This window comes from Rhinoderma darwinii, chromosome 5 (assembly GCF_050947455.1).
Source record: "Rhinoderma darwinii isolate aRhiDar2 chromosome 5, aRhiDar2.hap1, whole genome shotgun sequence".
Classification (NCBI taxonomy): Eukaryota; Metazoa; Chordata; class Amphibia; order Anura; family Rhinodermatidae; genus Rhinoderma; species Rhinoderma darwinii.
In genome coordinates this window covers 251,847,264-251,861,437 of record NC_134691.1, presented here as the reverse complement: position 1 = coordinate 251,861,437, position 14,174 = coordinate 251,847,264, and positions in this window count along the sequence as shown.

Here is a 14,174-nt window from a genome sequence, read left to right as displayed (position 1 = left end):
GGATAACGGCAATGAACTTTTTATAGCAGCGGCCAGTGAGGGATATGTAAGGTTCAATAGTTGAAATGCTGGTGACAGGTTTCCTTTAACTATATAACATATTTAACCGATTGAGGGTCGTTCACTGTATACATACTGAGCGGGTTTAAGTTTGCTGACTGAGCGATTGGGCAGCTGGATGTCAGGTGCCCGGCAGTTGAGACTGCCAGGGACCCTGGAGGGAAGACAGATTTCACCGCTTCTATCTTCCCTGTACTCCCGTACACAGCATTGTGTACAGAACTGGTTACATGATCTTTTAATCAGGACTATTTGCAAAGTTACTACTTTTTATTATTTACTACTATTTTTTTTATTTTAAATGTATTGGAGCAATAAAAAAATTGCTATCAATTTATACAGTATATATATGCCTTTTGATAAATAAAGCACTACAGTATAAGTACTCACACTTTGTAATGTTCTGCAGCTAATTTTTTCCCAAGACTAGATTGTAAGTACCACAATTACAGAAGTACTGGATTTAACATACTGAGCATACAAGGATGAGGAATGTGAACCTAAAACCTTATGAATGTTTCAAAAGCTTTCCACTGTTTTCAGGAATTATGTACCTGAATACATGCAAAAGGATCATTAAATGCTAGCCTAAATTCCAAGAAAACATCTGTTGTCTTGATTTTTTTAATTTATGTAGCGCTAACATATTCTACAAAGTTCATATAGTTAGGTAAGGCAATGGATAGATTTCCCAAATCATGCACGATACAATAAATTCTCTATGGTCCCAGCATGTAACTTCCTTTCCAAACCAATTAGTGCAATACATTATCTGCTTCTGCTTTGGGTATTGAGCTCATTTGTACCGAGATTGGAAGATACCTGAAAACAGTGATTCATTGTTCTTTTTTACTCAGTTTGTGTCACATTGTCTTTTTTGTACTGCACAGTCCAACAAAATAATTTTGGTTTTATTCCAATCATAGGTCTTCCAACAAAAAGAAAAAAAAAATGTAAAAAATGTGTTTGGAAATCACAGGTAGGATGAAGTTACAGAGCAAACTGTTTTGTTTTTTTTCATTTGGCTGGTCAAAAGTAATGGAAACACAAACAAAAAAGGTATGCATAGCACTTCTATCTGTGAGGACAAAGCAAAATCTGATAGTGTTACCTTATCTGCCCATGCTCAACATATTCCCACATAAATAAGAGCATGTTGAAATTTCACCACAACTATCAGGTTTCAGATCACTAAATGAACAGGGGAAAAAGATTTTGACTTTTTTTCATTATGTGTTGAGTTGGTTCTTCAATAAAAGTATGCAAAATAGTGGATAGTGCTACAACTCTTTAGTTCTCCATCATCGAGGTTGAATAGGCGTGCAATCCAAGCATTAAATTGTAACCCAACAAGAGAAAAAAAAGAATAGTCTTATTTTTTCAATATGTTCGTGTTACTTAGTAAGTAAAAAAAAAAAAAATCTCACTTTTTTTCAGTGTATGCAATTTGTTTCAATTATGACCAGTGTTCTTGTTTTAGGACTATATTACTTGAGACTAGCATATATCATCTTCTCTGTTCTCTGTATAACTAAATACCTACACTGTTGGGCCCATTATAATCTAGCAGTGTGAAAATTTAACTATGGAACTAACTGGGCCAACCTTGACAAGTTCTGGAGGAAGTGTAACAGAACTTTCAATAACTCTGCATTACAGGATTAATGCATAACATTTTTCCAAAAATCAATACAATTTTTATTGATTCCTTTTGGAAAAATGTTGCACATTAATCCTGTGATGTTGTTATTGGAAGGTTTACGAGGCAATACAGTGAAGGAGTTAATTTTACAAGTTTAGTGCAGTGAAAAGGTCAATGGAGCTGTTTGAGGGAATGTTTTTTGCTGGATGAGTAGTTTTTATTGGTACTATTTTAGGTTGCATACAACTTTTTCATTACTTTCAATGAATTTTTTTGGGGAGGTGAGGTGATAAAAAAAAACAATTCTGTCACTTTGTAAAAATGTTTAACGTGTTTACTGTGCAGGATAAATAACATGGTGTTTTATTAGTTTGGATCGTTACGGATGCAGCAATACTAATTATGTTTCTTTTTTAATGTTTATATTATTTTATGTACTAAATGGAAAATATTTTTTTTACTTTTAAGATATATAGGTTTTATTTATATAATGTTTTTACAAACATGTTTATTTTTTTAGACCCACTAGGGGACTTGAACAAGAGATCACTTGGACAATGCACTGGAATACTCCTGTATTGCAGTGTATTGTCCTTTCAGCATTATCCTACTAATGCTGAAACAGGAGTACTAAGTCTAAACAGGAGTACTAAGTCTTAACAGGAGTACTAAGATGGCTGACTGGCTATTCCCACTTCTGACTATCAAGATGGTTTCACCAAATCAGACTGCTTTAATTAGCGATTTTGTGCTCCATGTGAAATTTGGGTTATGTTACTACCAGATGGCTGGGTACCCTCACTGTAGTACGGCTTGTATTATTTTTACTACAGCCTGGCATGCACGTTTAAAAATAAAATGTTAATTACCCCCTTAACGGCATCCACCAAAAACAAATGGAGCTGGAAACTCGTGCTTAGCGTCCAGGGTTATACATTTAAAGCTTTGCATCACTCTGCGACAAAGGCCAGGATTGGAGATCTGATCCCGACCGTTCAACCCTTGGGAGGTTGCAACCAATAGTGATTACGGCATCACAAGATAGGGGGGTCCCATCGCCCCTTGATTGGTATGTAATTGGAAGCTTTAAGGGACAGCCCTGGGCCTAATAAAGTCTCTGGTCACCTGGTAGATCTTTTTGCACATGCAAAACAAATGTAGATGCCATACTAAACAGTTTCTCCTGGCCTAGATGAATGGGGTTAACATTCCTTTCCTCAGTAGCTAATTATAATAAGAATGTATCAACTTGTCTGAAATCTTAAGCAAATTATGCTAATCTAAAAGCATACAAGATTACTGTACAATTTGTAAATCATTTTATTTAAAAATGTTGCAACTACTGTATATACTATAGCTAAAACCACTCAAAGAACTGCCAGTCACTAGATGCACCCTGCTATCTCATCTGTCGGTGACACCCCACTGTTAGACAAATTAAGTCTCTAGTAAAAGAGATGCCAAGACGGAAAACCGAAAGTGTTGGTGTGTCTATTAAGTAATGCGAGCTCACATGTATCCAGTGCCAGCCTCTGCCAACAGGCAGACAATCGTCATCATGAGCCAAATAAGTAAGGAATATTATTAGGTATATATACATATATATATAGTTAGTTTATAATAGAAAGAAAGAGAACTAAATCCAGAATTACATAACGTTGGATACATGGATACTGATCTCTGGGTATGTAACTAGATGGTTGGAGAGAAGACAATTATAATAAACTGGCATTAGAGTTGTGAATAGCTGTTTGTGGCTGATTATACTTGTAAAATATTTGCCTGGGAGCATTATTATGTGATCAAACATTATAGAGGAGGGACATGCCCACCTCCATGGAGAAAACAGAGAAAAGTGGTGCAGGTGAAATGGGTGAAATAATAGGCAAAATAGAAAACGGAAAATAGCAATATATAGTTATAGAGTAAAAGGATACGTAGGCAAAGCTTCCAATGCATGTTTTTTTTGTTTTTTTACCGTTTTTACAGTGCTTTAAAGCATTTAACTTTTCAGATGACTTTTCAGAATAAGCTGTCATATGTGTGTACATAAGGAATAACGTCATAACACATACAGTGAAGGAAATGTCAAAGACATGAGCAGTCTAGAATTTTTAGGCTAGGTTAATTTTACCAGTGAGAGATAGATTATATTTAAAAAAAAAAACAGAAAATCACATTGTCAAAATTATATATATTTATTTGCAATGTGCACAGAGAAATAAGTATTTGATCCCTTTGGCAAACAAGACTTAATACTTGGTGGCAAAACCCTTGTTGGCAAGCACAGCAGTCAGACTTTTTTTGTAGTTAATGATGAGGTTTGCACACATGTTAGATGGAATTTTGGCCCACTCCTCTTTGCAGATCATCTGTAAATCATTAAGATTTCGAGGCTGTCGCTTGGCAACTCAGATCTTCAGCTCCCTCCATAAGTTTTCGATGGGATTAAGGTCTGGAGACTGGCTAGGCCACTCCATGACCTTAATGTGCTTCTTTTTGAGCCACTCCTTTGTTGCCTTGGCTGTATGTTTCGGGTCATTGTCGTGCTGGAAGACCCAGCCACGAGCCATTTTTAATGTCCTGGTGGAGGGAAGGAGGTTGTCTCTCAGGATTTGACGGTACATGGCTCCATCCATTCTCCCATTGATGCGGTGAAGTACTCCTGTGCCCTTAGCAGAGAAACACCCCCAAAACATAATGTTTCCACCTCCATGCTTGACAGTGGGGACGGTGTTCTTTGGGTCATAGGCAGCATTTCTCTTCCTCCAAACACGGCGAGTTGAGTTAATGCCAAAGAGCTCAATTTTAGTCTCATCTGACCACAGCACCTTCTCTCAATCACTCTCAGAATCATCCAGATGTTAATTTGCAAACTTCAGACGGGCCTGTACATGTGCCTTCTTGAGCAGGGGGACCTTGCGGGCACTGCAGGATTTTAATCCATTACGGCGTAATGTGTTACCAATGGTTTTCTTGGTGACTGTGGTCCCAGCTGCCTTGAGATCATTAACAAGTTCCCCCCGTGTAGTTTTCGGCTGAGCTCTCACCTTCCTCAGGATCAAGGATACCCCACGAGGTGAGATTTTGCATGGAGCCCCAGATCGATGTCGATTGACAGTCATTTTGTATGTCTTCCATTTTCTTACTATTGCACCAACAGTTGTCTCCTTCTCACCCAGCGTCTTACTTATGGTTTTGTAGCCCATTCCAGCCTTGTGCAGGTCTATGATCTTGTCCCTGACATCCTTAGAAAGCTCTTTGGTCTTGCCCATGTTGTAGAGGTTAGAGTCAGACTTATTAATTGAGTCTGTGGACAGGAGTCTTTTATACAAGTGACCATTTAAGACAGCTGTCTTTAATGCAGGCACCAAGTTGATTTGGAGCGTGTAACTGGTCTGGAGGAGGCTGAACTCTTAATGGTTGGTAGGGGATCAAATACTTATTTCTCTGTTCACAATGCAAATAAATATATATAATTTTGACTATGTGATTTTTTTTTTTTTATATAATCGATCTCTCACTGGTAAAATTAACCTAGCCTAAAAATTCTAGACTGTTCATGTCTTTGACAGTGGGCAAACTTACAAAATCAGCAAGGGATCAAATACTTATTTCCTTCACTGTACATAGAAGCTTCAGCAGCATTAGGTAGATCATGCAGCAGTAATGAGCTGTTTTGCTGAGAATCCAGTACTGGGTTGAGATATACATTTTAACAGAAGCTGCTGCATGTCTGTCTGTGTCTCTCTCACTAAGCTTCTTGCTCCTGCTACCCCTCTAGTCTCCTATAGACTTCTATCTTTTCCACTCTCCCTGTTCCCTCCTCCTATTCCCCTCTCCATAGACTTTTATGGGCAGCATGCCTGTGTGTCCCTCCCTGCTCCCTCCTTCCGCTTTCCCCTCTCCTTAGATTTCTATGGTCAGCGAGTCTGTGTCTCTCCCTGCTCCCTCACCCCTATCCATAGACTTCTATAAGCAGCATGTCTTTGTATCTCTCCCTGCTCTCTCCTCCTGCTGCCCCTCCCCTCTCCATAGACTTGTATGGGCAGCGTCAGTGCTTATCTCCTCTCTCAGCTCCAGCTCTGTCCTCGTGCTCCCCATTCCCCTTTTCATAGAATTCTATGGGCAGCGTGTCTTTGTGCCTTTCTTACTCTGCTCTCCCTTACTGATCACCTCTCTCCTCTCTATAGATTTCTATAGGCAGTATGTCTGTGTCTCTTTCTCTCTCTGCTTCTGCTCCCTTCTCCTGCTTAATCTCCACTTTCCATTGACTTCTATGGGAAGCGTGTCTGTGTCTTTTTCTCTGTCTGCTCCTTCCTCCTGCTCCTCCTTTCCCTCTTCATAGACTTGTTTTGGCAGACACTGAAGAGACATAAGACAGTTACTAGAGAAGGATTTTGCTTTACAACAGGGGGTGCACAGCAGATTACAGTAAGGAAGACACCTAGTGGCACTAACTTCACACTGAATTTGCTTGGATAAAACAACTAAATGTTAACAGTAAGTAAATTACAAAGTTGATATATATCAGACATACTATTAGATAAGCATAAATAGTTAAAAAAGTTAGTGTCCATTTAAATAAGGCAACTGGAGTAACCATATTGTGACCTGTGTTCCTGTATTGTGCTCATGGCTTTAAATATGTAACATATTGCATATGGGCAAGTAAAACTTATATCATAGGTAGTGCATACAATATATGTAAATACAGAAATAAAAAGTCAGAGGGACAATATATTCAAGACAACATATCACAATACTTATCTATCTATCTATCTATCTATCTATCTATCTATCTATCTATCTATCTATCTATCTATCTATCTATCTATCTATCTATCTATCTATCTATCTATCTATCTATCTATCTATCTATCTATCTATCTATCTATCTATCATAAATACAAACATACGTTCAGTCCACCACTAATTGCTCTATAATTCTATTTTGAGCAGTATGTAATAAGACCGGAGGGATTAATGTCTTTCTCTATTCTATTGATATAACTTCTGCAAATGAATCCCTAGTCGTCTTTAAGTCAGTGTGGAAAGACTGTTAACAGGAAATCTTTCAACTGTCCCACATTACCCACTAAATACCTAAAACAGTCAGATGTCAAACATGCCTATAAATAATGACAGCTAAATGACTTCAGGCACCATGCATCGAGCTGAAGTTGAGCTTTATAGAAGCTCTTTTACATTTTTTATCTTGGTCTCTTAGCTGTCACTTAAACAATTGGTTTTGCCAAGAAATGCAAACTGCATGTCGTCAGTGACAGATATTTTACATCCACGTTTCCCTTAAAGGAGTACCCCGTACAACAGTGCCGTAACTATAGAGGTCGCAGCGGTCGCAATTGCGACTGGGCCCCGAAGCCAGGGGGCCCACGGCCCCCCACACCACATCAAAGAAAAGTTACTATAGTAACTGGGGCCTATGTAATTAACTACAGTACATGGGCCCCTGTTACTATAGTAACTGACAGTACTTACCCTTCCTCTTTCCGGAGTACAGCAGAGGTTCTGACATCACAGCGCTGTGCGCAGCACATGACATCACAACGCTATGCGCTGAGCACAACATCCCGACACTCGATGGAGTGAGGACCTCCGCTGCGGCCGAAGAGGAGGGTAAATTTAATACCACTGTCTTGCTGAAGCTGATGGGTCGGGGTCCGACTCCCGGGACCCCCGCCAAGCAGCTGTTTTTAAGTGGGTGCAGAGCTCGTACGAAAGCTACTTCCCCTTCATTCAGGTCACTTTCTCACACTAAATCACCGACACAGACGTGTCTACGATTCACAGTGTGAGCAAGTGAGGAACATCCCCCTTTTTCATAGCCAGCCTGATACAACACAGCAGCAGCAGGCTAGTATTTCCAGGGTGGGAAGGGCCACTTAATTTGGGCTTTCCTGGCCTAGTAATACCAGCCTGCAGCCGCCCCGCTCCGTCACTGCAGATGGTCAGGTACTGGATCGTACCCGGCTCTTCCCGGTACCCCTGGTGGTGGTGGGTACTAGGGTATAAATGGGGGTTAGTGTTAGCCTCTTCATGTCTAACATTGAGACTAGCCTTAGTAATGAACATTGTCAATCAGCCAGCGGCCATTACTAAAGTGGTAGTAATAAAGTTTAAAAAAACACAAAGACATAGATAAAATATTTTATTGAAATAAAAATCCCACACACAATCATCGTTATCCATTTTATTGAGAATAAAAAAAAACGCAGTTATCGAAGTAGTGCTCGAATCCAAAGTAGTCTAACAACTGAACTTGTAAAAAAACACAAACACACAAAAATAATTAGTTACACATGAATATGGAAAATAATTATTTCCTTTCCTAGGTCCAGCGCTGGAGCTGCAATGTCCGCGAGCTGGGCCCTATATCTAATCCTATGATGTGTGATACTGTCTGCTGAGCCACTGTATCTAATCCTATAATGTGTGATACTGTCTGCTGGGCCCTATATCTAATCCTATCATGTGTGATACAGTCTGCTGGGCCCTATGTCTAATCCTATCATGTGTGATACAGTCTGCTGGGCCATTGTATCTAATCCTATAATGTGTGATACTGTCTGCTGGGCCACTGTATCTGACCTATCCATAGCTATAGGGTCGTATTGCTATAGATATGCAGTCTCATGTGTATGTATATATATATATATATATATATATACATACACACTACCGTTCAAAAGTTTAGGGTCACTTAGAAATTTCCTTATTTTTGAAAGAAAAGCACAGTTTTTTTCAATGAAGATAAAATTAAATTAATCAGAAATACACTCTATACATTGTTAATGTGCTAAATGACTATTCTAGCTGCAAACGTCTGGTTTTTAATGCAATATCTACATAGGTGTACAGAGGCCCATTTCCAGCAACCATCACTCCAGTGTTCTAATGGTACACTGTGTTTGCTAACTGTGTTAGAAGGCTAATGGATGATTAGAAAACACTTGAAAACCCTTGTGCAATTATGTTAGCACCGATGTAAACAGTTTTGCTGTTTAGAGGAGCTATAAAACTGACCTTCCTTTGTGCTAGTTGAGAATCTGGAGCATTACTGTAAAGGATCTGCCAGACACAGCTTCTGTGTCGACGCCCGTGGGTAATCAGTCTGCACCTGCTCCTAAGTCTGAGAGAGGGACTCCATCTTCTACCAGTCAGGCTGTGAGGCTTAGGAATGGGAGAGCCTATCACAGCCTGGCCAGACGGAGCTAGCTCCCGCCCTCTGTCTATTTATACCTTCACTTCCTGCTCCTCCAGTGCCTGTGATTCTGCCTGTTTCCTGGGTCTGCTGCTGCTGCTTGAACTATTTGTCCTCTGCTTCATTTTGACCCTGGCTTACTGACTACTCTCCTGCTCTGCGTTTGGTACCTCACACACTCCTGGTTTGACTCGGCTCATTCACTACTCTCCTGCTCTGCGTTTGGTACCTCGTACACTCCTGGTTTGACTCGGCTCGTTCACTACTCTCGTTGCTCACGGTGCTGCCGTGGGCAACTGCCCCATTTCCATAGCTTCTGTGTACCCTTGTCTGTTTGTCTGTCGTGCACTTATTGAGCGTAGGGACCGTCGCCCAGTTGTACGCCGTCGCCTAGGACGGGCCGTTGCAAGTAGGCAGGGACTCAGTGGCGGGTAGATTAGGGCTCACCTGTCTGTCTCCCTATCCCGTCATTACATAATCACAGGCCATATACCTTTTCTACCCTGGTCCCTGACACAACTATGGACCCCCTTGAGACCCTGGCTCAGCAAATGCAGGGCCTCTCCCTACAGGTCCAAGCCTTGGCTCAGAGGGGCAACCAGCATGATGCTACCCTCGTAGTGCCCCCCACCTCACCTCTTGAACCCCACCTCAAGTTGCCTGACCGGTTCTCAGGGGACCGGAAGACTTTTTTCTCCTTTTCGGGAGAGTTGTAGGCTCTATTTCCGCTTAAAGCCCCACTCCTCAGGTTCTGAGAGCCAGCGAGTGGGTATAATTATGTCCCGGCTCCAGGACGGGCCCCAAGAATGGGCCTTCTCCTTGGCTCCTGACGCCCCTGAACTTTCCTCTGTTGATCTTTTCTTTTCTGCTCTCGGGCTCATATATGACGAGAGTGATAAGACTGCCTTTGCCAAGAGTCAGCTGGTGACCTTACGTCAGGGTAAGAGACTTGTTGAGGAGTACTGTTCTGACTTTAGGAAGTGGTGTGTAGCTTCTCGGTGGAATTACCCTGCCTTAAGGTGCCAGTTTAGATTGGGTCTGTCGAACGCCCTGAAAGACCTGTTAGTTAGCTATCCCTCTTCTGACTCCCTAGATCAGGTTATGGCTTTAGCGGTACGTCTTGACCGACATCTCAGGGAACGACGACTTGAACGTTTTTGTGCCTTCTCCTCTGACTCCCCCATGATGGCTCCCGAGGTTCCATTGCTTCGTTCTTCCACGGAAGACTCGGATGAACCTATGCAACTCGGGGCCTCCATGTCTCCCCAACAAAGTAGAGAGTTCCGCAGGAAGAATGGTCTCTGCTTCTACTGTGGGGATGACAATCATCAAGTGAACAACTGTCCTAGGCGTAAGAATAAGCAGCCGGAAAACTTCCGCGGCTAAGTGATCATCGGGGAGGTCACTTGGGCGCACAGGTATTTCCCGAAAATATGAAACCTAATAAGATCTTGCTTCCCTTTCAGGTCTCTTTTGGTGGTGGGTCTGCTGCCGGCAGTGCCTTCGTGGATTCAGGGTCTTCTGCTAATATTATGTCTGTGGAATTTGCTATGTCTTTAGCTATGCCATTGATTGATTTCCCTAAACCTTTCCCGGTAGTGGGTATCGACTCCACTCCTCTTGCTAATGGTTATTTTACGCAGCATACCCCTGTTTTTGAACTCCTTGTTGGCTCCATGCAATTGGAGCAGTGCTCTGTACTGGTGATGCAGGGATTATCGTCCGATTTGGTTTTAGGCCTTCCCTGGTTGCAGATGCATAATTCCACGTTTAACTGGAATACTTGGGATCTTACCAAATGGGGTAATGAATGCATGACGTCATGTTTTTCTGTTAATTTTATTTCTCTCCCTGAGGAGGTGAACACTCTACCTGAGTTTGTTCAGGACTTCGCTGATGTTTTTTCTAAAAAGGCCTCCAAAGTGTTACCTCCTCGTAGAGAATATGATTGCGCAATCAATTTGGTACCAGGAGCTAAGCTCCCTAAGGGTAGGATATTTAATCTCTCTTGTCCCGAACGTGAAGCCATATGAGAGTATATCCAGGAATGCCTGGCCAAGGGTTACATTCGCACCTCTACTTCTCCGGTGGGTGCGGGCTTCTTCGTAGGGAAGAAAGATTGTGGTCTTAGGCCGTGCATTGACTACCGAAACTTGAATAAGGTCACTGTAAGGAACCAGTATCCCCATCCTTTGATTCCTGATCTCTTGAATCAGGTTCAGGGGGCCCAAAGGTTCTCTAAGTTTGATCTACGGGGGGCTTATAACCTTATCCGCATCAAAGAGGGGGATGAGTGGAAGACTGCGTTTAACACGCCCGAAGGTCATTTCGAATACCTCGTCATGCCCTTTGGGTTATGTAATGCTCCCGCGGTCTTCCAGAATTTCATAAATGATATTTTAAGAGACTACCTTGGGGTATTTCTTGTAGTGTACCTTGATGACATATTTGTGTTTTCCAAGGACTGGTCCTCCCACATTGAGCATGTCAGGAAGGTGCTCCAGGCCCTTCGAGAAAACAAACTGTTTGCTAAAACCGAAAAAAGGGGTATTTGGGGTGCAGGAGATACCATTTTTGGGTCAAATGCTCACTCCTCATGAATTCCGCATGGACCCCGCCAAGGTTCAGGCTGTGGCTGAATGGGTCCAAACTGCCTCCCTGAAGGCGTTACAGTGCTTCATGGGGTTCGCTAATTATTACAGGAGATTTATTGCTAACTTCTCGGTCATCGCTAGGCCTCTTACGGATCTTACTCGCAAAGGTGCTGATCTCCACTGGCCTCCAGAGGCGGTCCAGGCTTTTGAGGTCCTTAAGAAGTGCTTTATCTCGGCCCCAGTGCTTATTCAGCCTAACCAAATTGAGCCATTCATCGTGGAGGTTGACGCCTCCGAGGTGGGAATGGGTGCTGTCTTGTCCCAGGGTACCAGGTCCCTCACCCATCTCCGTCCCTGTGCCTGCTTCTCCAGGAAGTACTCGCCCACTGAGAGTAACTATGATATTGGCAACCGTAAACTCTTAGCCATTAAATGGGCATTTGAAGAGTGGCACCACTTCCTGGAGGCGTCTAGGCACCAGGTAACGGTCCTTACCGACCACAAGAATCTGGTTTTCCTAGAATCTGCCCGGAGGCTAAACCCGAGACAAGCTCGATGGGCGTTATTTTTTACTAGATTCAACTTTTTGGTCACCTATAGGGCTGGGTCTAAAAATATTAAGGCTGATGCACTGTCGCGTAGCTTCATGGCCAGCCCTCCTTCGGAGGAAGATCCTGCTTGTGTTTTGCCTCAAGGTATAATCATTTCCTCTGTTGATTCTGACTTAGTCTCCGAAATTGCGGCTGATCAAGGTTCAGCTCCCGGGAACCTTCCTGAGAACAAGCTGTTTGTTCCCCTGCAATTCCGGCTAAGGGTACTCAGGGAAAATCATGACTCTGCACTATCTGGCCATCCAGGCATCCTGGGTACCAAGCATCTCATTGCCAGAAACTATTGGTGGCCTGGGTTGCTTAAAGACGTTAAGGCCTACATCGCCGCTTGTGAAATTTGTGCTAGGTCCAAGACTCCCAGGTCCCGACCAGCGGGCTTACTATGTTCTTTGCCGATTCCCCAGAGACCTTGGACCCATATCTCCATGGATTTTATCACCGATTTGCCTCCATCTCAAGGCAAGTCGGTGGTGTGGGTTGTAGTAGACCGTTTCAGTAAGATGTGCCACTTTGTGCCCCTCAAGAAACTACCTAATGCTAAGACGTTAGCTACCTTGTTTGTCAAACACATCCTGCGTCTCCATGGGGTTCCTGTCAATATTGTTTCTGACAGAGGGGTACAATTTGTTTCATTGTTTTGGAGAGCCTTCTGTAAAAAGTTGGAGATTGATCTGTCCTTCTCCTCTTCCTTCCATCCTGAAACTAATGGCCAAACTGAGAGGACTAATCAGTCTCTACAACAATATTTAAGGTGTTTTATCTCTGACTGTCAATATGATTGGGTCTCCTTCATTCCAGTCGCCGAATTTTCCCTTAATAACCGGGTCAGTAACTCGTCAGGGGTCTCCCCCTTTTTCTGTAATTTTGGGTTTAATCCACGGGTCTCCTCCGTTTCACCTGGTAGTTCCAACAATCCCGAGGTAGATGTCGTTCATCGGGAACTCTGCACAGTCTGGGTCCAGGTTAAGAAGAACCTAGAGGCGTCCCAGAGCATACAAAAGACTCAGGCTGATAGAAGACGTTCTGCTAACCCCTTGTTTGTGGTCGGGGATCTGGTGTGGCTATCTTCTAAAAATTTGGGCCTTAAAGTCCCGTCCATAAAATTTGCTCCCCGATATATAGGGCCGTACAAGGTCATTGAAGTCCTAAACCCTGTCTCCTTCCGACTGGAGTTACCCCCGTCTTTTCGAGTATACGACGTGTTTCATGCCTCCCTCCTTAAACGCTGCTTCCCGTCCTTGGCTCCCTTGAGGAAACCTCCGGTCCCGGTTCTCACCCCTGAAGGGGTAGAATTCGAGGTGGCCAAGATTGTGGACAGCAGGATGCTCCAAGGCTCCCTCCAGTACCTGGTCCATTGGAGAGGATACGGGTCTGAGGAGAGGACTTGGGTACCCGCCCGGGATGTTCACGCTGGGGTATTGCTCAGGAGGTTCCATCTTCGCTTCCCCAATAAGCCAGGTCCACCTAGAAAGGGTCCAGTGGCCCCTCTTAAAAGGGGGGTTACTGTAAAGGATCTGCCAGACACAGCTTCTGTGTCGACGCCCATGGGTAATCAGTCTGCACCTGCTCCTAAGTCTGAGAGAGTGACTCCATCTTCTACCAGTCAGGCTGGGAGGCTTAGGAGTGGGAGAGCCTATCACAGCCTGGCCAGAGGGAGCTAGCTCCCACCCTCTGTCTATTTATACCTTCACTTCCTGCTCCTCCAGTGCCTGTGCTTCTGCTTGTTTCCTGGCTCTGCTGCTGCTATTTGTCCTCTGCTTCATTTTGACCCTGGCTTACGGACTACTCTCCTGCTCTGCGTTTGGTACCTCACACACTCCTGGTTTGACTCGGCTCGTTCACTACTCTCCTGCTCTGCGTTTGGTACCTCGTACGATCCTGGTTTGACTCGGCTCGTTCACTACTCTCGTTGCACACGGTGCTGCCGTGGGCAACTGCCCCATTTCCCTAGCTTCTGTGTACCCTTGTCTGTTTGTCTGTCATGCACTTATTGAGCGTAGGGACCGTCGCCCAGTTGTACGCCGTCGACTAGGACGGGTCGT